This window comes from Papaver somniferum, chromosome 8 (genome assembly GCF_003573695.1).
Source record: "Papaver somniferum cultivar HN1 chromosome 8, ASM357369v1, whole genome shotgun sequence".
NCBI classification, from domain to species: Eukaryota; Viridiplantae; Streptophyta; class Magnoliopsida; order Ranunculales; family Papaveraceae; genus Papaver; species Papaver somniferum.
Window position 1 is genome coordinate 35668779 of NC_039365.1, and position 25434 is coordinate 35694212.

Below are 25434 nucleotides of genomic sequence, written 5' to 3' on the forward strand. Positions count from 1 at the left end.
CAAGAAAATGCCTGCATAACCCAAAAATTAAAAAGAAAATGCATGTATCTGTTACCCTAAAACCAAAGTTCACTTCTCTAACCACTACTTTTCTTCCTCTTCGGTATGTACATGCAGCTCCGGGCCAAACCAAAAAACTACACAACTAAACTACCAATATCACACAAACCTCAAAAAACAACACCAAGAAATATAGTTTTACGAAAAGGAAACGCGTCACTTAAAACACTTGGCATCTAGCAGTGCTTCCCCCTCAAAAGGTTCTTGATCTTCTATCGTCTGATTCACCCTTTCCTTCTGGTTTTCATCAGCAATATCAACCTTTGACCACTCGTAGAGTTCCATATCATAGCATTCATCCTCTGGCCCACGGAACAACCACAATCCCTTCACCTTGAAGGGCACCTCTGAACCTATGATAAGCATTTTTCCATATGCATATTTGCGGGCTAAATCCATACGCTGCAAAAAACACCGACCTTGTTCAATGTGACGAAAGAGACGGTGTTCTCCTCATGGCTCATTGTATTTGTATTCGCAGAACGTATTTGTATTCGCAGAACCACAGAGAGTATCCCTCTGGACATGTCCCAAACTCCTGCAGAATGAATAAATGAAACGCTAGATATGAAAATCATTCTAGAGAAAGACAGTAACAAAAAGCAAACGAAGTATATGCATCTTTTTTTGTATTAATCATGCAGAGAAGACCCCTTTCATATTAGATCTGAGCACAATCAGCTACATGGTCTGCTATCGATAGAAAACTCAATGACAGGAATAGATAAATGGGCCCTAAATAGGGCTTCTAGATTAATATGACAATACCGGTTGAAGATGTGGCGTTAGCTATCAACCAAAACTAGTGTACTGTGTATATAATTCATATATTGTAGGATTTCACTTCTAGAGTATTTGCTGAGACACGCATGAAAATATTACGAGGGTGTTAAGATTATCTTTTTCCACTTAACTACTCCCAAATCAACCCTGTTTAAATTTATAAGATGTTTGACAAAACTGAGCAATTTATAAGATGTTTGACAAAACTGGACTAAGATGGGACAGAACCATATACACTCAAGTAGATTGTAGTGAGGATGACCTACTCGTGAAAGCTTATATAACTAACCATGGAGCTTGAGCAAGCAAGGATTGATTAGACATGGACTCGTACATCAATCCTGGTGGTGCAAATTATAATGTAGGTATCAAGTTGATAGTTAAATGCAAAGATATTACCTTTGATAGCTACTTCACGGAAATTGGTCTTTGTAATTGAGTAAAGCCTCTTCCACTCATCCAAGATCATCTTACTAGGAGGAAGCAAATCAAGAGGATTCTTTGCCTTAGGCTTTGGTGCCTCATCCTCCCCAGGGGTTTCTTCTGCTATAGGCTTGCCAGACTGAGTCTTTGGTTCACTTTCTGCCTTCGCTTTTGCTGCTTCATTAGTCGGAGTAGGACTTTTTGCAGATGGAACTGGTGGAACAGATTCGGCCTGCTTTACCTCGTCCAGTAATTTGATGAAAGTTGGTTGGTTAACCATCGTCCAATAATATCTTTCAACATGGGGGAACTCCGAAGTAAAGCTCTTCGTCATGAGATAACGGAACCCCATCGCCAAATTGCATGTCATAATTATATCAGCAAGTGTAATACCATGACCAACCAGATAAATGTTAGAAGCAAGATACGAATTCAAAGCAGTCAACGCTCTCTTTAGAGAAGCAACGGAAGCTTCCTCAACCTTGTAACAGGAGACAAACATTCCAGTTAAGTTCATTTAGCCCATTAGTAGCGAAGGAGGTCCAGGTGGAACAATGGAAAACTGAAAGAAGCTTCAACTAACCAGTGGTATATATGGAGCATGACCAAATCGTGGATACAACCAACGGTAAATATTAGCATCAATATCCAGTAAGGAAAAATGAGTCCATTGCTCGATATTACCCTATTTCAAGTATACCAGACAGAATAGCTCATCAATTATCATACTAAGATAAATGACGAAAAAGAAGAAGATTGAGAAACAGCCCCTCCGAAAGCCTATGCCTTACATATTCACTCAAGGATGAACCAAAGAGAGGATTGTCTACCTTCAAGCGAGCAACTGAAGTAAAAGCAGAAAACAGTAAATTGCACACAGGTTTGCTAAGCCATCACCCCCTAAGTTGAGAAAGGAAGAGGGGTGCCTCACCATATCGTGCTATGGCATTACTCTAAAAAACTGGACCATCCGGCGTTTCCAGTACAGGAACCTACAACCAACAAGCAACACAATCAAAGACGAGAGTGAAAATAAGAACAATTTTCTCACTAGGCAGTAACAATGTACCTTTCCAATTGGGTTCATCTTAAGAAACTCGGGAGTCTGTGTGGCATTCTGGACCACTTCAATATCAACACCACTGTATTCTGCTGTAATTCGCCCCTTCAAGACATTTTTATTTGTGCCCGATCTGTGTAAAATCTACAAAATAGTGTGAACAAAAAACTATAAATGAATGCAAAAGAAGAACTATAAATGAATGCAAAAGAAGCATAGATGAGTTTGCAAACAATGATGACGATCACAAAAGATACTGCACTGAGTACTCAATCTGAAACATCAAATGTACTATAAGTGTGTGTACATATTTCATCATCAAACAAGTGTATACAGGAAAACACGTGGAGAGCATGCGGACAAAGTCATCAAAACATGATGACACGCGCCCACAGCCAAGAAGCCCATCCCGTCGACCTCGGATCTTTGTCCGAACAAATCTAAGGGCAGAAGTTAAAAGATGTATCGAAAACACGATGTACCGCGGAGCACCAAATAACTCCCGAAGAGTTACTTTATCTCATCCCCAAAAGAAGCTAAGATCAACGGTGAAGAGAAGGTTAACTGACATGGATGTGACAGGGGCAGAAGACACTTGTCTGACACGAGCATGCGTCTCAACTACCCGCATTAAACACTCTGAGCAGTATACGTGTCGATCAACCCGTGGAACGAACGAGGATGACTCTGCGTGATCAAGTAATGAGCGAAGATCTCCGCGTGATGGACACAAAACACAAGAAGATAAGGTTCCAACGGCCCTCAGAAATGGGTCACACACTCTAACCCTATAAATACCCCCTCTCCCCCAAGAGTGGGGGGATGGGAAAAACCAGGGAGAGAAGGAGAGAGAGAAGGATTGTGAGTGTAAGTTTGTCCTTTACAATACACAGACCTATGTAAACTCCAAAGTCACTCGAGTATCTCTGTAATCATCAAGTACATAGTGAAACAACAACCCCGTGGATGTAGGCCTTAGTGCTGAACCACGTAAATCCCAGTCTTATTTACATTTCAGCACTTTATATTCGTCTAACGCTCCATGAGTTTTACTTTTATACTTCATTTTCTTTATCTTCCCTTCCGTAAACGCCTCTCGCGATATTATTAGATGAGGCTATGATAAACCCGAAGGTTTTGAGCCAAGGAATCAATGCAATTGTATCATCAGTGCGACTATGTACCTAGAGTGCGAACATTGTTTGTGAACATATAGATGCCTTCGTGATTTACGTGTTCACAATTTGGCGCTAGAAGGAGGGGACTGCGTCCCGGTAAAATATTTATCTTATCCTGTGATTTCATCTTAAATTAGCATATGATTACTCTGCTTCATTAGCTCTAGCAGTATTTAACTCTTGTTAACTTTACCATATTCAAAAACGCGCCCGTTATCTTCGATAGCCCTGGCAGTATCTGTCGAAGCAATTTAAACTGGTTAAAAGATTTATCGCTTAGGTCCATGGATTTGTATTTTTTTTTAGATCTCGTACGAACCTTTCTTTCCGGTGGGTTTTCGAAAATTTTCAAAAGATCCACGTGCATTTTAAAAGGGATCTTTTCGCGTTTCCACGTACTTTCACTGGACCCGCATTTTTAATAAGACTTTAACCCATGTATTTTCACTCATACGTTTTAATCAAATGAGTTTTTCCCTGCCTTGGAGTAAGGTATTTCGTAAAACTGACCCGATCCGCACGGACATTTCTGTTTCTCGCTGTTTGAAATTCCCTTGTGCAGAAAGAAAACGACAAAAGGACCCACGATGGAAAAGATGCAAGAAGCAGGAAAATCCAAAGCCTCGACGAAGGAAGCACCAAGGACAACCCCGGTCATCACCCGGAGCAAGCAGAAAGGAGACAAAACCAAAATGACTAGTCAGAGGCAGGATACTGCGGAAATCACTTCGCCTATGAACGCTAACTCCGTTGCAGCCGCGGCTCTCAGAGCAGCGGCGACAAAGTACAGTACGGCAGCGGCAGCCCCAAAGGCTGCGGAAGCCAGCAAAACTCTTGCTACGAATCGATTTCACCAACCAAAATAAAGGGTGGATGAATCCAGAACACATCAACCCGCACACCCGCAAACCTTCGGAATGCCATCAACAAACGATCAGAATCAAACTGTGCCGGCGGCTCTAACACCGCAGATGGGCACTCCGCCCGATTTGGAAATTCCAACAATCGAAGCTGAACCTCCACCACCTTTAGTGCAAACCATAGAAGAAGAAGGCACCATGGCCGTAGTAGCACGAGCTGGGACTCCCAATCAGGGGTCAAACCAATCACATCGATTGATGGATGAGCTTGAAGAATTGAAGAAGAGCCAGCAGGTTTACGCAGATGCTGTAGCTCTGCTGGCCAGAGAAAACCAAGATTTAAAAGACCGGATTGCCCTAAGCACGAAGACCAGCCAACAACTTGATGAAGCAAATTCAAAGGCACCAGAACCAAATCGAGACCGAAGAGTCATCGTAGCATCTAATGAAGACGCGACTAGGGGAAGTAACGCATCCGACCCGGATTATAATGATGGAGAGTCAGACTATCACGAGCAGAAGAGCGTAGGGCACCACCGCGCGATGGAAGAGCTGCGTGATGAAATGATGGCCGAGATCAGGAAGTTAAAGAGTAGACAAGGCGGGGGAAGATTAGAAGAGGTCATGAGAGAGGCTAATTCCACGCCCCTAACTCATCGCCTGGACAACACCCCTATTCCGCTGAAGTGCCCTGTCCCGACCTTCGAATGCTATGACGGATCCAGTGATCCCGCTGCACATATTCGGTATTGTAACCGTGTTTTAGCCAGATGGAGTCAGAACGACGCCGTACTCTGTAGATACTTCCCATCAATCCTGAAGGGATCGGCATTGTCTTGGTTTGATAATTTTCCGGCGGACTCCATCCACTCCTACGACCAACTCGCAGAAAAGTTCTTAAGAAATTACATGTACAACAAAGCCGTTAACACCGGAATGGATAAGCTCTTTTCGCTAGCAATTGGCTACAAGGAAACCACGAGGGAATACACTAACAGATGGCACAAGATCTGCCAAGCCATAGGAAGTGTGGACCCAGTGGTAAGTATCAACTGCTACAAGTGGGGATTAGACCGAATGAGTCCACTATTTGTTGATATTCATGGAAGCGTGCCTAAGACAGAGGGAGATCTTCGAATAATTATTGAAAAGCACGCTCGTCTTGAAGAAATCCAGAGTGAAAACCCGATGGCGTATCCGCAGAGGTCTCACCGTACCAATTCCGCAGAATAAACCAATGGGGCCAAAAGGAATAGCTCAGTGGAACGGCCTCACGAAGATAGGAAGGAACGAAGGGGTGAACGACGAAAAGACGATCAAAAATTCGAAGATCAAGTTTACACGAAACTCAATGCTAGCTATGCTCGGATCCTGCGAGAGATCAAAGGAAGGGAAAATTTGGAGTGGCCATGGTCTAAGGGTAAACAGCCCCCAAGAACCAAGAAGTCTAAAGATTACTGTGAATATCACTGCTTCAACGGACACCAGACCGAGAAATGTAAAAACCTCAAAATAATGATCCAAAAACTGATTGATGCTGGCGAACTCCACCATTACATACGAAAGGATGTCGCGGAAGATAGATCCAAATGGACCAAGCCAGTCCAACTTCCATAGGGTAACCGCAAAATCAACACCATCTCGTGTTCCGAAGCCGCAGGGCCCTCACTTACAGCGCAGATAGGAAAGAGGCTACGGAAGCAGTTCGAGGACCGCTGCGAATTGTATAAGATTGATGGTGTAGAGGTGGATGAGCACGAAGAGTGGATGGACTCGCCTATTATCTTCGATGCTGAAGATATCGAAGAAGATATGGAAGACTATAACGACCCCCTGGTCCTAACACTACCAGTGGATGGATGTAACCTCAAAAAGATCCTCATAGAGGGGGAAGCTCGGTAAACGTTCTATTCTACGACGCATTCAAACGAATGAAGCTCCATGAAGAACAGCTAATGACCTCTTATTACACCATCTACGGATTCAATGGAACACCCACGAAGCCATTGAGAGACATCGTGTTACAGGTTAACGCCGGACCCGTGAAAGTAGAAACACGATTCAGCGTAGTTGACGCCCCATCCCCCTACAACGCCATTATTGGACGAAAGTGGTTACATAAACTCAAAGGAGTAGCGGAAACTTACTACCAATATCTCAGATTCCCTACACCTGAGGGAGTGATGGAAATCAAGGGAGACCGAGTCTCTGCAAGAGAGTTCCAAGCCACTCAGGATCGTATCAACAACGAACAAGAAGAGCAGCGAAAAACCCGAAGAAGTAAAAATAAAGAAGCCGCGAAAGAAAAGGCCATAGACCTGTTCCTCAAGGAAACTACAGGAAGGGGATTGACAAAGGGTGATAAAGTCCTAAACACAGAAACAGGTACTTCAGCAGCCAACGAAGGACAGAACCATACCAAATAGCAATCAAAGAACGTCCCAGTCCTCAGGGATCCGAAGCCGGTGTTCACACCAGTAGAGCCCGTGAAAGAAATCAACATAGGAACGGAAGAAAACCAGAAGATGATCAAAGTAGGGACCGTAATGGATGAAAAAAGAGAGGATACCTTAACCAAATTACTTAAAGAATACGCGGATGTATTCTCCTGGAATCTAGGAGATATGCCGGGGATTGACCCGAAAATAATCCAACACGAGCTGCGCATCAAACCAGGCACGCCACCTTTCAGGCAGAAAGCAAGAAAAGTTGCACCAGAATACCACAAGGCAGTGGAACAAGAACTTAGGAAACTACTAGAAGCGGGGTTCATCAAAGAAGTCAAGTACCCTACATGGATCTCCAACATGGTCGTCGTTCCTAAGAAAAATGGAGGGGTCAGGATATGCATCGATTTTACTAACCTCAACAAGGCATGTCCAAAGGACAGCTATCCCCTACCAAGCATAGATCAGCTGGTTGAAGCGGTAGAAGGATACGAAGAGCTATCTTTCATGGATGGATATTCTGGTTACAACCAAGTAGCCCTGGCAGAAGAAGATCAACTACACACAGCATTCTACACCCCACATGGCCTTTATTGCTACACCAGAATCCCCTTTGGACTTCGAAACGCATGGGCAACATACCAAAGAATGGTCAATGCTATTTTCAGGCCATGGATCGGTAGTACCTTAGAAGTCTACGTTGATGACATGCTCGTCAAAAGTAAGCTGCGCAAAGATCACCATCAGGATCTGAGAGATATCTTCGAAGCAATGAGGAAGCATCACATGAAAGTAAACCCAGAGAAATGCACCTTCGGTGTCACTTCAGGGAAATTCCTCGGATATCTGGTAACAAAAAGGGGCATTGAGGTAGACCCATCGAAGATCCAAGCCATAGTAGAAATGCCATCCCCGAATAATTTAAAAGAGGTGCAGAAGCTCAATGGGTCCATAGCAGCCTTGGGCATATTTATTGCCCGATCCTCGGACAAATGCAAACATTTTTTCAATACTCTCAAAAAAGGAAGTAAGTTTGAATGGACCGCAGAATGCGAAGAAGCCTTCCAGAAAATCAAAGAACACCTGGCTTCAATTCCAATCCTGTAGAAGCCTGATCCTGCTGAGGTTTTGGCATTATACATAGCAGCGACGGAAGACGCGGTTAGCGCAGTGTTGGTCAAAACCAATACGAAGGTAGAACAACCTATTTATTATGTCAGTAAGACCCTAAATTCTGCGGAAAGGAACTACACGAAGATCGAACAACTTATCCTAGCATTGGTATGGGCTACTCAAAAGATGAGAACCTACTTCCTAACTCACGTCATCCGGGTCCCATGCAAAGCACCACTGGAAGCAGTCCTTAAAAGCGCAGGAAAAGTGGGCAGAATAGTCAAGTGGAACACCCACATGGACCAATTCAACATCATTCATGAAATTCAACATTCCCGAAAATCCCAAGTTTTGGCGGATTTCTTAGCAGACCTCCCCCTGGACAACGACGAAGAGATTATGGGAATGCCAGAAGCCGAGGAAGAAAGTAAGGATCCAATGGATATCCTCGAACCCGCGAGTCAAAGACAATGGGAAGTCTTCGTCGATGGTTCCAAGAATAAGGAAGGAGCAGGAATAGGCATCGTCATCACCACCCCAACCGGAGAAAGGATCGTACAGGCACTCAGGTTAGAATTCAAAGAGCATACTAACAACATCGTCGAATACGAGGCAGTCGTACATGCCCTACGTTTAATGATAGAGATGGGGGTAACCGATGCTGAAGGACAAAAGCGTCGAAGATATTAAAATAACAAGGGTATACGAGCCTTCGATTGCATCACAATTCTCCTTCGTTACCAATCAAGATACAGTGGAAGAAAATATCGAAGACCAGGTAGGAGAAGACATCCATAACGATTTTGACGAAGAAGATATCCTGTCGAGAGCAAATCAAGACGAAGATTTCAGTAACGAAGATGATTGGAGAATGGTGATCCATGAGTTTCTTAAAGAAGGAACCTTACCCGCGGACCATAAACAAGCCAGGAAAATACTCTCCAAAGTAGGAAGATATGACCTTCGGGATGGAATCCTGTACAAGAAATCCTTCCTCGGACCGTTGCTACGCTGCTTGTCCAGAAAAGAGGGACATCGAATTCTAAAAGACATCCATTATGGTGACGCAGGGAATCATAGCGGCATGAGATCACTAGCCGACAAAGCAAAAATATAAGGATATTACTGGCCCACAATGATGCAGGATGCCGCAAGAATGTCCCGACGATGTGAAGAATGTCAGCGTTTCGCCAAAAAGATACACGCGCCAGCAACAATGTTAAATTCAGTAGATAGCCCGTGGCCATTTGCAAAATGGGGCATAGATATCGTCGGTCCCTTCATCGAAGGATCAGGGAAAAGACGATTTTTGATAGTAGCCACGGACTACTTCAGTAAATGGGTGGAAGCTAAAGCCTTAGCCAGGATCAGAGACGTGGATGTGTTTACTTTCATATTCCAAAACAATTTGCAGGTTCGGCATACCAGCAGAAATCGTGTCCGATAATGGTAAGCAGTTACAGGGAAAAATATAGACATGCTCTTCGATACTTTCAAAATAAGGAAGAACAAATCCACCCCCATATACCCTCAAAGCAACGGACAAGCGGAAGCCACTAACAAGACCCTCGCCCTTATCCTCAAAAAGCAATTAGACGAACATAAGGGGCGATGGTGTGAACAGTTGCACAATGTGTATGGGCATACAGGACAACACGAAGATCTGCCACTGGGGAATCCCCGTTTCTCCTCACTTATGGAGCTGAAGCAGTCATCCCAACAGAGATCCTCATGCCAACCACAAAGACCGAAGCATGGGAGAAAAATCTCACAACGACATGATGTTAGAGAGATTGGACGACCTGGAAGGAAGAAGGGAAGCAGCATTGCAGAAGATGGAAAATTATCAACGAAGACTAGCAAGGGAGTACAACAAAAAGGTAAAACTTCGAAATTTTGTAGAGGGGCAATGTGCTAAGAACAATCCCACAGTATCAACGAGAAAAGAAATGGGGAAAGCTAGCACCTACGTGGGGAGGACCTTTTATAATACACGACATTGCGGGAAACGGTTCCTACTATCTTCGCAATCTGAAAGGCGAGGTTCTCCGGCATCCTTGGAATGCTAAGTGGCTCAAACCGTACTACCCATAGGAGCAACGCAGCTTTGCATCTGCGTGAAGAACCAGAAGAAGAAGGCAGCGTAACCGCTCTACATGTTTCTATCTCTGGACGAGGAGTAGCAGGCCTCAACCTATCAATCAAACAAGCTTTCTGAAATTCAAGTAAACAAAACTATCAACAATATTGGGGAAAAGTTAATCTACAATCTCTCAGGGCTCCCCCATCAGTGTCCATAAGTGTAAGACCGGGGGAAGGCACCCAGCAGAAAGAGATACCCAACCAATCTTAAGGCAACGGGTCGACGGAATGGGTGTATGTAAATATTTTAACCCCATATCCTAGAACGTTGCCTCGGCCCCCACCGTCTGGGAATCCTCTGGCCAAGGGTTCGCCAGCGGGGTGACAGGTCTCAAGACGATCACGAAGGTACCTCCCTTCGGTATCGCACCCAAACACTTAAAACACTCTTCTTTTGTTTTTAGTGTCCTTCCTCACAATGCTTAAAATAAACAACAAACTGATATTGCAGGTATATCAAAGAAGATCCATTTCATAAAGGTTGGTTACAAAAAGCGGCAAGGCCAATTCAAGGAAAACACATCAAAAATATTCTTTTTACAAAATACTAGCAAAATCTAACGGAAGGCTAATGCCGCGGTCTCTACTTAGATGATGCCGCCCCATCAGCAGGGTTGTTCCGAAGAGTTGAAGGGACGCTCCCACCAGATGAGGGTCCCGAGGAGCCAGGCAAGGAGGCAGGTACAGGACGACGCGGATAGCTCTTGACGAGGCCATGCTCGGTCTTAAGGCCAAGCTCAATCTTCTCCAGCATCTTGTTTGTCTCCTCAGCCAATTGACACCGAGCCTTATGCATAATAACTGTCGTCCGCTGGTGGGCTTGAGATAACAACGAGATAGACGATTCACTTCTTTAGAAGCAGCACCAACGGCCTCCTCGCGGGATGCCGCCAAACTCTTAAAATGATTAGTCTGTTCTTCCTGCTGCGCTAAGGAAGATTGAGCCTTTTCAAATTTTTCATTTGCAGCGCGGAGTTGTCCCTCGAGCTCTGAAAAAGACAACACAAGGGAGTTAGCACAGAAAAGACACAATCACACTCGACGAAATAGGTTATACCTTCGACACAAGCCGAAGCCTCTTCATACTCATTAACAACCGCATCTCGCGCTTCATCAAGATAGTCATATTCCTCGGATAATTTCTTATAATCTAGTTGAAGGTTGGTGAGAGTAAATTGACTGGCATCTAATTCTACCTGCTTCATCGAATCCATGTGACGAAGGTGGTTGACTTCGTTGTTTATCTCTGTTACCCCCTAAGTCTGTACATACATACTTCGAGATTCCTCTCAGACTCAGCCTGGCGGGCTATTTCAGCGCGAGACGCAGCAAGGGCTTTGCTGAGAGCCCCAACTTCGGCTCTGGCATCGTCCCTTTCTCTGTAAGACACAACATACTCTCCTTAATTCCCGGAAAAGGAAGGGAGCGAGCCTTTTGTAATTCCTCTTCCAGAAGATGTATCTAGACTCCAACAACGAAGTACGCTCACGGGATTCCCGCAGATTCTCACGTGTCCACAGCAGCGTACCATTGAACAAAGTACGGTCATGATTATACAGATTCTGCATATCAACCATTGAACATGCCTTGCGCGCCATCCCTCAGCTCGAGCGTCCCACTTTTTGGCTTCGCTCTTAATTTTTTCGACCAGCTCTTTGATACGAGATTTTTGCCGTGCCCTTTCGTTTCGAAGCCATATCAGCTCGGGGACGCCACCCACTGAGATAGGGTGGGGAGACTCAGACAGAACAACTAAGTAGTATAGAGGAATTACGAGGGTAAAATGAAAAGAACCAAACCTGTGAAAGCTGAAACTTGGCCGCGAGTTTGCTCTAACTCAGGCGAACGCGGCAAGCTCTGAACGAAGACCAGCCTCCGCTTCACCCAGCCTTTCTTTCTCTTTAAGGCTTTTCTTCAGTTCTTCTATTTCCACCTCAGCCGCAGATAATGCCTTTTCTCTGTGACGGCTTAGCCTCCAGCTTCAAAGATTTCGCTTAAAGAATTGATACAACATGGTTACAATGCTCACTCCTCATCATCTACACATCAAACGGCAAACATTATTACACCGAAGGATTCAATTGTCACGAAGAGATATGTACGAACTTACCTCCAAGACACGCTGCTGGGGAAAACCATATTGGTACCCATCGGCTATGGCCATCATCAGCAACAGAGGGGAGGCTCCGATACGAGGGTAGCCTTGGAACACTCAAGCTTTTCCCCCACATCTCAGCAACACGCGCCTCGGAAGATAGTTCCATCATCCGACGGGTATAAGCATCGGAATCTTTCTCACCAGCAACCACCGGGGCAGGATGGGGGACAAACACAGACTCTTTTTCTTGAGCCAATCCATTATGGCATCCTCACCCTCAAACGTCAGCGAATGAGGGAAATCCTCGGAAGGCGAGTCAACCACAGACTCTCCCCTTTGCTGATATTGCCCCATCGGCACAAGTTTCGGCATCAACGCGCATTGATCATCCGCGCCCTCATTCTGAACAGCAGCGTCTTCCTTACCAGAACCCCCGAGCACATCCCAATCATCATTGGGGGAAAGCAAAGAAAAGTCTTCGGGAAAATCGAGGGAACCGTCAAAGAGTTCCCCTGCGAATAAATCCTGTCAAAGGAGAACTCTTGAGAAATGGTGGGGAGAGTTTCCGCAGCCTCACCAGCAGGAGCGGACATGTCCGCGATAACACTGCCGCCCAGCCACCGCGGTATTATTTATCCCTTCCAACACCATCACAACCCGCACCAATCTCTTTCTCTGGCATTAGGAGGGGCGTATCAGTGCGTTCTTCCCCATCAGACATTTCCTATCCACGGAAAACTCTTCGTTCATCGGACTGGTAACTCTTCATGAACCCTCAGCCTCACCCGTCACAATAGAAGACTGCTTCGGCCCAATCTTTTTTCTTCTTCGACACTGCAAACACACACTTCCACAAAAGAGTTATTTCTTCACACAAAATTTGATTTTCAAAAAGGAGGGGCGCGGCCAGAATCTACAATAACATACCTTGGAAGTAGTGGCACTCTCGATGGAAGTAAGCACAGAACCTTCCCTCGTCCTTTAACGACGTCGAGAGCATAAGGAAAGTTCATGCATTCGAAAATTTAAAAGCCAAGGACAGAAATCTCCATAACGAGCAGGAGGAGATTCACGAGGCCTGCTGCTCTCAGAAGACGCCACCGCGCGGACGGGGAATCCAATGATACGCCCAAGGACCAACAATTTCAATAACAGTGGCGTGCCACTCATAATCATGGTCACGCTTGATCCTTTCGCGCGCGGTAAAAAGTTTCCCTGACTCGACCCCTCGGTGCCTGGAACATTTCAGTTTGGCATCGCTCACCTCGCTTAACAGACGAATTTCCCCGAGGAGCAGCGAGTTCCGAAGGCTAACACTCCACGGTTTACGGTTCCTACTATTGACATAATCCCAAAGTAGTTGTTGAAGTTTTCAGGAGTATACCATTTCCCTCTCAGCGGGATTTGGAACGTAAAATGTCATCGTCGTCTCCCCTTACTCCGCAGATACATTCCCTCAGTGCACGAAGATAATTCCCCGATAATGCGACACGGAACGACTGTGAGTATTGGTGGAAGAGCCTTCACGACCATCCAGCACATCGTAATAAAAGGAATCCCAGACTTGTACAACGCAGCATAAGACCGCCTCGAAGGCTCCAACCGTAGTCAACAGGTGGAAACTCATCAAACTGATACTTCGAGATGAACTCGTAAGTAATATCATCTCAGGGGAATATAACGAACCTCGAAGGCTTTAAGCTCATGATTTTCCTTGAAAACTTCAAGGTCAATGTGCTTGAACGTGCTTTCTCTTGCTGACCGAAACGCTGCTATCACCGGGGCAGCATCATCCTCTTCCGCGGGATCGGACGAACCAACAAAAGCTTCAGAAGCTCTTCTTTTCAAAGGAGGATTCTTAGACGATTCAGTTCTCCGCACACCACCTTTGGAGTTCTTCCCTTTGAAAGAAAGTACTGGAGGCGGCGGCAGAGGTGCTGCACGGGCGCTACAGAACGAAGAGGAGGAATATCGAAGGCGCCACCACGAGGAGGTGTCTGCGTACACCTAGAGTCATCACGAGGACGAGAAGCAACACGACCGGCAGCATATCGAGACCCGGAAGGACTCTTCGATGATCCCCTTTCTTAGGAGGAGAGGCCTTCGTCCCAGAAGAAGACGAAACTTTACTACCGCGGGGATCCATTTGAGATAATCTAGAGAGATCTCCCCTAGGTGGATATGTATCAGACTCTCTACGAGGAGGGGATCTCGGTAGACTGGATGTAGGAGTTGGATAAGGAAGCCGCGGACGGTCAGACATGGTTGCGAAGACGTACAATATAAACAAGTTAGAACCAAACACGAGGACATCACCAAAGATCAAAAAACCACAAAATTAGCAGTTCATCTCAATATAGCCCAGAAACCCTAAAACTAGCATACATGCTTGAATTCCCCAAAACCCTAAAACCCTAAACTTAAAAATCCAATCAAAATAAAACAATGCCCTCCCCGACTTGAGAAGAAGAACAGGGTCAAACTAGCATACATGTATCAAAAGATGTTCTTCATCACAAACAAGGGACGACAGCAGCAGAAAATTTACAATCAAGACAAAACTTAAAACAACAGAAACGAAGAAAAGTAACCTTACCACCACAAACAAAATCCCGAAAGAAGACAACAAACCAGAAACAAAGAAGAAACGAGCGTGATTAATTCTAGGGCAGAAAGAATTTAATGGTTGAAGAACAAAGAATGAAGACTGACAGGGAGAATAAAATTAATTTTGTGTAACGTTGAATGAAATTAATTTTTCTCCTCTCCTTAATATACTCGAAAGAAAGAGAAGGAAGTTAAAGGAGGAATGGGAAACGTGCCCATTAAATGAGCAGTTAATGCACAAGTAAGAAACATGCCCAAGTATCTAGGAGAAGTTATTAGGAGAGAGGAAGAATATGTAACGTCTGTTTTCTTCAATGCTCCCACTAAACATTCAAGCCCGAAGAAAAGGGGCAAATTGTGTGTACATATTTCATCATCAAACACGTGTATACAGGAAGACACGTGGAGAGCATGCAGACAAAGTCATCAAAACATGATGACACACGCCCACAGCCAAGAAGCCCATCTCGTCGACGTCTGATCTTTGCCCGAACAAATCTAAGGGAAGAAGTTAAAAGATGTATCGAAAACACGATGTACCGCGGAGCACCAAATAACTCCCGAAGAGTTACTTTATCTCATGCCCAAAAGAAGCTAAGATCAACGGTGAAGAGAAGGTTAACTGACATGGATGTGACAGGGGAAGAAGACACTTGTCTGACACGAGCATGCGTCTCAACTACCCGCATTAAACACTCTGAGCAGTATACATGTCGATCAATCCGTGGAACGAACGAGGATGACTCTGCGTGATCAAGTAATGAGCGAAGATCTCCACGTGATGGACACAAAACACAAGAAGATAAGGTTCCAACGGCCCTCAGAGATGGGTCCCACACTCTAACCCTATAAATACCCCCTCTCCACCAAGAGAGGGGGGATGGGAAAAACCAGGGAGAGAAGGAGAGAGAGAAGGATTTTGAGTGTAAGTTTGTCCTTTACAATACACAGACCTATGTAAACTCCAAAGTCACTCGACTATCTCTATAATCATCAAATACACAGTGAAACAACAACCCCGTGGATGTAGGCCTTAGTGCTGAACCACGTAAATCCCAGTCTTATTTACATTTCAGCACTTTATATTCGTCTAACGCTCCATGAGTTTTACTTTTATACTTCGTTTTCTTTATCTTCCCTTGCGTAAACGCCTCTCGCGATATTATTAGATGAGGCAATGATAAACCCGAAGGTTTTGAGACAAGGAATCAATGCAATTGTATCATCAGTGCGACTATGTACCTAGAGTGCGAACATTGTTTGTGAACATATAGATGCCTTCGTGATTTACGTGTTCACAATAAGAAACTCAAATCAAATTTGCCTTTCATTTCCCAAGTTTAGCATGATAACAGCAAATCTACTCTGTTAAATGCGGCTTCGAATGAGATACCTAATCCAGTTAAGCTGTACCAATCTCACACCAAATTCAAACAAAACATAGTAAAAATTATCCGAGGAGCCATAGCTTAAACAGTGATTTTTGAACTTCGACACTAAATATAATCTCATTTGCTAAGGCTAATTGAATACATATCCTTTTCTTTTTTTAGCTAAGTCAATTGAAATACTTCAATTGGGTGTCAAATCTAATCAAGGAAGCTTACTTTGATTAGAATACGTAAGAAACCTAAACGCAATTAACAATAATGAGATCTCAAGAGATTTGTTAAGGAAACACAGTAACTAAATTAGTCTAACTGTTAGACAGCCTTAGACTCTTACCAGATGAACCATAGCTTGAACCAATGATGATTTGCGCTGGTTGAAAAGAGTTAACAGGAAGTCAACTTACAGTACAGATCTCACAAATAAGTTGAAACTGGAATACCTGGGTGGAATTCAGGGTTCATAATATTAACAATTCTAATAATCTTGATATCACAATCAGTTGTGAAACAGGATCTATATTAATCTAGTCTGCTACGTTTATACACTAATTAGCATCAAACTGTTTATGAGAAGGTATAACTTACCTGATGACGATGAGGTAGCCATCGAAGTTGACATATACTGGCCTCTTGTATTTCCTTTCTTCTTTTTCACATTTAACACAGGACTGACAGACTTCCGATGATGATGTATATTCTTTTTACCAATTCAGACAAGTTACTAACTATTTTGATGGTGTTTTATAGTAACATCTATTATTTTGGCAAAGGACTAAACTCTTAGTATCTCTTACCTTGTTATTTATAGCCTAAGTTTCTTACCATCCGTTGTGATATATGTTTTAAAAACATTAATTAATTTCCGAATGTTATTTTCATAATTAAATGGTTTTAATGTGACTATTATTCCTTTCCTTCAATAATAAATTTATTTTGTTTTAACGCTAAAAACCGTTTTCAAATTGAGTGGGTTAATGAAACTAATTAACATCTTAATAATGTCCTTCATTTACTCATATTTATTTCCTTGGCTATTAAAATAAAGAGTAGTTCTACACGTACAACACCAAAAACAACTCTAAAACAATATACCCCAATGGAGGGTGATGATAAGCCTGATGGAAGCAGTGGGTCACTTAATCGATAGCATGGGACCCAACAAACTAAAAAGAATGTGAGTAGTTGTTTTAGAGTTGTTTTTTTTGTTGTCCATAAAAAAATTATGTAAAATAAAATCAAAAATTTTATGAAAAGGGTTAGAGGAGTTGCAGTACATTTTCTTATGAGAGAGTTTTTTCATTTATGTTTTGGTGTTAAAAAGAACTTGAACAGTTGTTGAAACATTTTTTAGTGAGAGAGTTTTCTTTTATGTCTCTTGGGTTTTCAAATAAAAAAATTGTTTGTGGGAAAGAAAAAACAAGTGTGTGATCATCCTTGATTTTTTCTAAAGAGTTCTGAGCAAGAATGAAGTGTAGAAGTTTCACATCCTCTCATCGTGTAAGAGTGATTGTGTAAGAGATTGATCTCGGCTGTTTTATCCTGGGGACGACGCGCAATTGAAGAACTACTTGCACAATCTTGGGCAGAGCCGCAAAACGTCTTAAAGAAAGCGACCCAGTCCGCGACTCAGCCATAGCGTTATTTGTTTCTTGTTTGATTTTATTTGTTGTGCAGGCATAAATCAACAATGATTCCAACAATTTTAAGACGTTTATTCTGCAATGGAAATCAAAAGAAAAACGATTGCTAAAACACGATAAGTATCATTGTTTTGTTTTGTTTTATAGAATTATAACCGGTGTAATTTTAATTTAGCGATTGAACATGATGCTTGAGATTTTAGGTAACCCGGTACCTAAAGTTAATTTTATATCTAATTTTGATGGACTAAGATTATATTATGGATGATATTTTTCATCATAAAAACCTATCATAGAAAAATGTTATTGATGATAAACAAATATTTTTGAACATGTTTTTGAATTTTATTTTTATCTCCTACATGAAAATTAATTGGGTCTAGAAACATTTACTAGATATACTAGACATCATGAGGATAATCCACGCCGAAATTCAGAATTTTTGAAGCACTAAAAGTATTTTAGAGTACTAAACAACGTATCTGAAAAATTTTGTCGGGCAGAAATTTATTGCTAAATGAATTCGTTTTTGCTAATATTTGTGTAGATATTTTGAAATAGTGTAACATGAAGCTCATAGATCAGAAATTAATCTTCAAAATCCAATTTGAAGTTTTCCATTTGAATTTTTAAATCGAGAGATGTGGAAATTTCAAAATCGTTATGTATGTCTATCTAAAATAGGGGACACGATACTTGAGATTGGAGAAATGTAATAAATTACATTAAAAATATGTTTGGATTTTTATTTCTTTATGCTCTTGTTTTGGTAATGAAAAAGAAGATTATTGTTAGAAATCAAACTAATGCACCATGTGTGTTTGATAATATGCATAGTAGAAAGTTATAAGTATATGTATGATTTTATGACTATATAACTTTAAATCTTTGTTTGAAATTTAAGAGAAACTTGAAGTGATATGTTTCATTTGATTTTTAAGTAATTATGCGAGTGCGTACGTTACTTATTTTTTGGTTTCAAATGCTCACATGTACATGATTGTGACAGGTGAAAGTTCACTTATTTGAGCAAGTTTTTATTTTCCAATGAAATAAAAATTACGGGAGATTAATCGATGTGAGGAGCAATAAGGTTGCTGATTTCTTTGTTGGTGCGTAAAGAATGGAAAATGGTTTATAACCAATTGGGCTTTAAAATAAATTGAGGTATGTTTGATGAACTATTTGTAGTAATTGTAGTGATCAAATAATGGAATTCTAAATTGAATAAATTGATTGTTCAATCTTAGAATAAATTTTAGGGAAACAAGATATTGAGAACTATTGTGTATGACAATAAACATGTGACTCATATAAGTTTGGAACTTATGAGATGGAATTCTACACGAACCCAAAACTGAAATATTTTGAAACCTAGTCAAAACCAATGTGAATATCAACTCTCACCAAGAAATGAACATAATATTGATTATGAGTTTATTTGTTATTGTTGCACGGTATTGCAAGGATATCAAATGTTATTGACAACGCTTTTCAAGCTAAGTTAATGTGAATTGTGGATACTGTGAGAGGTTGGTATATATTGGTGTTTTACACCATGTTTGTTTTGATAGGTTATGGTTCAAAATTTGAACCAAATTGTTTGAAAGAAAGTGGTGTTGAGATATACTCACATCATTAGGATTTTCGGTATTGGTATGGTTTCAAAGGTTACTTCGGGTAGAACAATTTTATTAAAATGTTCATACTTCCGAAATGAGAAACAATCTTGTTTCCTCCTAGATTGAGATTATAAATTTGTTGAATTTGATCATTGCAATACTACAAATGATATGTTGTAGGTAAAATGTTTGAGCATAATAGTGCAATTTTATCATAACATAAATTGAATTTCAATATTTGAAATGAGATTTTGTCATGATTTTTAAGAAATCAATGAGTTAGTGATGAATATGAGCATGTTATATTTTCTTATAATCTTGGTGAATTCTTTGAGTAACATGAATGTAATGTTACCTAACTCATAAAAACATGTATACTTTGAAATCTTACGCAACTTGCAATATATTGGATGAAATAAAATATTTGAGAATTTTATAAAGATGCTTTGAGTAACTTGTCTTGATATCAAATATGATCTTTTAAATAGTGAATCAGGCAATGTTGTTTTCACAAAAATTGTTTGGGTTTAAATCATTGGTTCATTAGTTTTTTCACAATTTTTGGAGTCTTATGATATTGTTTTGAAATTCTTGTTTGAGTCAAAAAATAGTGGGGGTTCAATATCCTATATTTTAACATATTTGATTTGAATTAGAGGAACTAGGAAAATGAAGGTGACAAGTAATTCAGTAAGAATGAACCTAGAAAAACGTATTTATAGTGAGACTAAAATTTAGTCATGAATATTTTGTTGCTTATGATTAGAAAGATAACTTCTAATATAAATTAACTTTGTTCTTCAAAAATTTATTCTTTGGATAAATAAATTCGTGAGCCTATTGTTTTTAGACAGACATACAGAAATTGTTGACACTTGCATTGATGTCACTAAATTAACTTACATGTTCGTTTTGTTGATGTTGGTTCTGCGATGTATGATTTGTTATAGTCATAATTAGAAATATATACTTTTGTGTAAGTTAAAAATGAGAATCTATGTAAACCAAGCATGGAAAACTGTGTAGTTTCTACAATAAAAGAAATCATATAAGTTAGATATGTTATCATTTATATTCTAAAAAAAACGTTAAAACAATTTATAAAATAAAAATTGTTTACTTGATTCATCCAAATGATTTCAGGATTAATGAAAGTGAAATGCACAATACTCTTTGTTTTGTATGCATAAGTGATTTGTTGAATTTGTGTTCTAAGTTAAAGGATGAAAATGAAATTGAGAACATGCTTAGTTTACTATTTCACATGAAAGACTTGAGTGAAGATGTGTATGTTTTTGAAATGAATTTTTTCTTTCTTTGAAAACATTTCATTTCAATGGAAATAGAGTTTTAAAAGAGATAGAAACATATATAGTCTGACTTTAAACTAGTTTTCACTCATTTGGTTTAGTGCTAATGCTTTTGGATTGTGTGTGATTGCACTAGACATTATTATGGTAGCTCACTATGTTTCTTTGCTACGTGATTGACTATATATATATATAAGTATTTTTTGTAGTGGGGGTTTATTATATTACCTCAGTAGTGGGGATTTTATATTCAGATTTACCAATCCTAGTATGGAAAATTGGTAAAATTTTGAGAAGGTTATGAGGTATTTCAAACACAGCTCACACCTAGAAATATACTATCTAAATGGTTGCCGCAATCATTTAAGGATGTTGTGAAGCTGATTGGACATCCTTTCAGTTGAATCCTTCAATGGATGGGGTGATTCAATCCTCTATAGTGGATAGAGGAAAAGACATATTAATCCAATGTGATAGTACCGTGGCTATTGCAAGAATTGAGAACGTTATGACAACTACAAGAGTTGATGTTATGAGAATGGATTATATAGTGTCTGGAAAGAGCTTTCATTAGTCCTTTGACGAAAGGATTCATAAGAAGATGTGAATACATCGTAGGGATGAGGTTGATGCCCATTGAGATTGAGTCATCTATGATGGATACTCAACCTAGAAATAGGTTCAAAGGGACTAGACGAAGTCATAAATGATATGGAGATGAGAGAATCATGCTTTTGAAGAATTCATCCCACGGCATGACATCCGGAAGCGATAAAAGGTTGAGTTTAATTTTAATTTTAAAATTTTAAATTCTTAAGGATGTTTATATCTCTATTTAGTGTAGGGTACTTTAAGGAGTACTCTTGATAAACTCACCTATGTGAATGTGAAAGTGTGGCCGCTTTCTATGAGAATATGGGAAGTTCTCTAGATCATTCATTAAACTGGGATACAAGCACATGACCATAATGTGCTGGCTTTAGACTTTACACTAGTATAGTCGTGTGTGTTAAGTAACATTTTATCTCCTAGAGTTCAAGAATTATGTTCACTCTATGGTCAGATTTAAGAGAGCCTATTAACACTACGTAAAGGTTCAAGTCGCGAGACACCTTTGCTTATGCACAATTCTATAATTTCTTGCTCAATGTTTTGAAAAATATAAGTGGGGGATTGTTGAGATATGTGTTTTAAAAACATTAATTAATTTCCAAATGTTATTCTCATAATTAAATGGTTTTAGTGTGACGATTATTCCTTTCCTTAAAGAATGAATTTATTTTGTTTTAATGCCAAAAACTGTTTTCAAATTGAGTGGGTTAATTAAGCTAATTAATATCTTAATAATGTCCTTCATTTACTCATATTTATTTCCTTGGTTATTAATATAAAATCATAATTTTTATGAAAAAGGTTAGAGGAGTTGTAGTACATTTTCTTATGAGAGAGTTTTTTCATTTATGTTTTGGTGTTAAAAAGAACTTGAAGAGTTGTTGAAACATTTTTTAGTGAGAGAGTTTTCTTTTATGTCTCTTTGGTTTTCAGAGAAAAATGAATTGTTTGTGAGAAAGAAAAAACAAGTGTGTGATTATCCTTGGTTTTTTCTAAAGAGTTATGAGCAAGAATGAAGTGTAAAAGTTTCATATCCTCTCACCGTGCAAGAGTGATTGTGTAAGAGATTGATCTTGGTTGTTTTATCCTGGGGACGACGCGCCATTGAAGAACTGCTTGCACAATCTTGGGCAGAGCCGCGAAACGTCTCAAAGAAAGCGACCTAGTCCGCGACTCAGCCATAACGTTATTTGTTTCTTGTTTGATTTTATTTGTTGTGCAGGCATAAATCAACAATGATTCCAACACCATCAAAGGAACTTGTAAGAGATAAGATCATGACAAAACCCGCCTTACTTGACATTTCTGTCGTCTAGCTAGAATTCTCTGGAATTAGTCGATGGCGGTCGGTCGGCAATGGTTTCTCCCCTGGATCAAGACCAATTCATTTCTTTTCGGGTTATTGGGCCACACACTACAACATTCTCCCACTTTCCCCATAAACCCGTTACAGAATCAATATACTAAACAAGGGCTTGATACGAAACAAAATGCGCAAGTTCTGATATTGAGAGTTAAAATCATTGCGATATGCTATAACATCACTATCAAGTAACATGGTAATATGAGTCATGGAAGTTATACATCAATAGTCCACATACTCCCTTCCATGTACTACACTATTAAAATATAACAAAATAATGAAAACATAAGTCCATTTAGTTTTCAAGACTAAGCACCTTATTAATCAAAAAGTTTATGTATCATTGATTTCCTTAAGTCTGTCTACACAAGCAGGAAATACAGGAAAACACAAGAAACAACATATATCATGAGATCTCAAAAGTTTACGCGGAATCGATTATTCATCCATACAAGTTTATAAGGGGCTAATACTCATTGACGTCACATGCTCCTTAAAGGTATTTGGTGGAAACCCTTTAGTTAATGGATCTGCGATCATAAGCTTCGTGCTTATATATTCCACATTGATTTTTTGTTTCCGAACCTCTTCCTTAACGATAAGAAATTTTACTTCCAAGTACTTTTTGGCGTTAGAACTTGTACGCTTATCGTTTTTCGAGAAAGAAATTGCTGCGATATTATCACAATAAATTCTCAGCGGCCTGGAAATACTGTCGACAAGTCCAAGGCCTGAGATAAAATTTCGCATCCATAAAGCATGTGTTGTAGCTTCAAAACACGCTATAAATTCAGCCTCCATAGTAGATGAAGCGTATACTGTTTGTTTCACGCTTCTAAATCATATAGCTCCTTCGGCTATCTGAACATCCAGCAAAATCGGAATCTGACTAGCCAACCACTTCCAAGTTATATGTCCTTCTGAAGGTAAGCATATAATCTTTCGTTCCTTGCAAATATCGCGTTACTTTCTTTGTTGCTTTCAAGTGATATATACCAGGGTTACTTTGGTAACGACCGAGCATTCCCACTGCAAAACTGATATCTGGCCTTGAGCAAATCATTGCATACATAAGACTCCCCACTGCAGAAGCATATGGAATTTTTTCCATTTCCTTTTGCTCAAGATTATTTCTTGGGCATTGCAGCTGACTAAACTTATCACCTTTTTGTATAGGTGCAATGGTGGGTGAACATTCCTTCATGACGAATTTCTCTAGGATCCAATTTCTTTTCATGTGGGTTATAACTCCTAGCTTCCGATGCGCAACCCCAAACATGCAGATGTCTTAAACTTGGTTTCCTTCCGGTCCACAACTCATAAGGAGTTTTTGGAACTGATTTACTGGGAACCTGATTCAAGATATACATAGCGGTCTTAAGAGCTTCACCCCACAACATTAAGGGTAAAGTTGAGTTACTTAACATACTCATAACCATGTCAAGTAGAGTACGATTACGTCGTTCAACAACACCATTCTGCTGAGGAGTTCCAGGCATTGTGTATTACGCACAAATGCCAAGCCTTTCTAGGAGTTTGGCAAATGGACCAGGATTCTGAACTGATTCATCATATTTTCCATAATATTCACCACCACGATCAGATCGTATGATTTTCACCTTTTTATCTAACTGTCTCTCGGCCTCAGTGATAAATATTTCAGCAACATTTACTGCTTGATATTTATGGTGTAACAGATATATATAACCATAACGTGAAAAATCATCGATAAATGTGATGAAATATAATTCTCCGCCTATAAACGGAGCAGAAGTAAAAGGTCCATATATGTATGTGTGTATGATCTCAAGTAGCTTACTTCTACGCGTGGCTCCTTTCTTAGATTGCTTGACTGCTTTCCCTTTGATACAGTCCACACAAACTCCAAAATCAGTGAAGTCGAGTTCTGGAAGAATCTTATCCTTCACCAATCTATTTATTCTTTCCTTGGAGATGTGTCCTAAACGTTTATGCCACAAGTTAGCAGAGTTTGCTTTAAACGTGCTTCGTTTGCTTCTAATACAAGCATTACATTCTAGGGACAATAAGCTTTCAACAAAATGTTTATCAAGGTTAATATGATACAAACCATTACATATAGTACCAGTACCAACAAGAAAAGATTTTTTATACAAGCTAAAACGTTGATTTGTTACATCGAGTATCCCAACATATCTAGTTTGGATAAGGATATTAAATTTCGGGACAAAAAGGGTACAAAAAGGGTGTCAAAAAGGTCTAAATGATGTCCGGTATGCAAAAAAAAAGATAGGTTCCTATTGCTTTTACTTAGTCCATACTATGGTTCCCCATTAAAAGTTAATGTTCAGTTGAACCTGGGTTTCGGTTTGAATGGTATCCCTGTAATGTATTGGAAACACGAACATTAGCGCTCGAATCAATCCACCAAGTGTTAGAAGGAACTTCTACAAAATTTGATTCGAAAGTACATACAAAGGTATTTTGCTCATCTTTCTTTTCGAACCATGCTTTTCGCTTTAGACATTCATTTTGAAAATGTCCAGGCTTTTTTAAAAAATGGCATTTTAACTGTTCATCTTTCTTGGCATGTACGGCATCAGCAAGCCCTTTGCTTTTTGGTGGTCGTTGCATCTTTCCTTTCTTGGGCCTCTACCTTTTTTTTTGATCTCCTTGAATCACAACATTCGCAGTGAAGTTTCCATGTTGTTTAAGCCTTGCTTCCTCTTGAACTAGCATGTTCGCT

The 25434-nt window shown here is 40.3% G+C and overlaps 1 pseudogene; it reads right to left on the reverse strand.

Moving 5' to 3' along the window:
* Positions 1-216: 216 nt before the first annotated feature.
* LOC113305392 lies at positions 217-24208 on the reverse strand (annotated as a pseudogene).
* Between the last annotated feature and the right edge of the window lie 1226 nt (positions 24209-25434).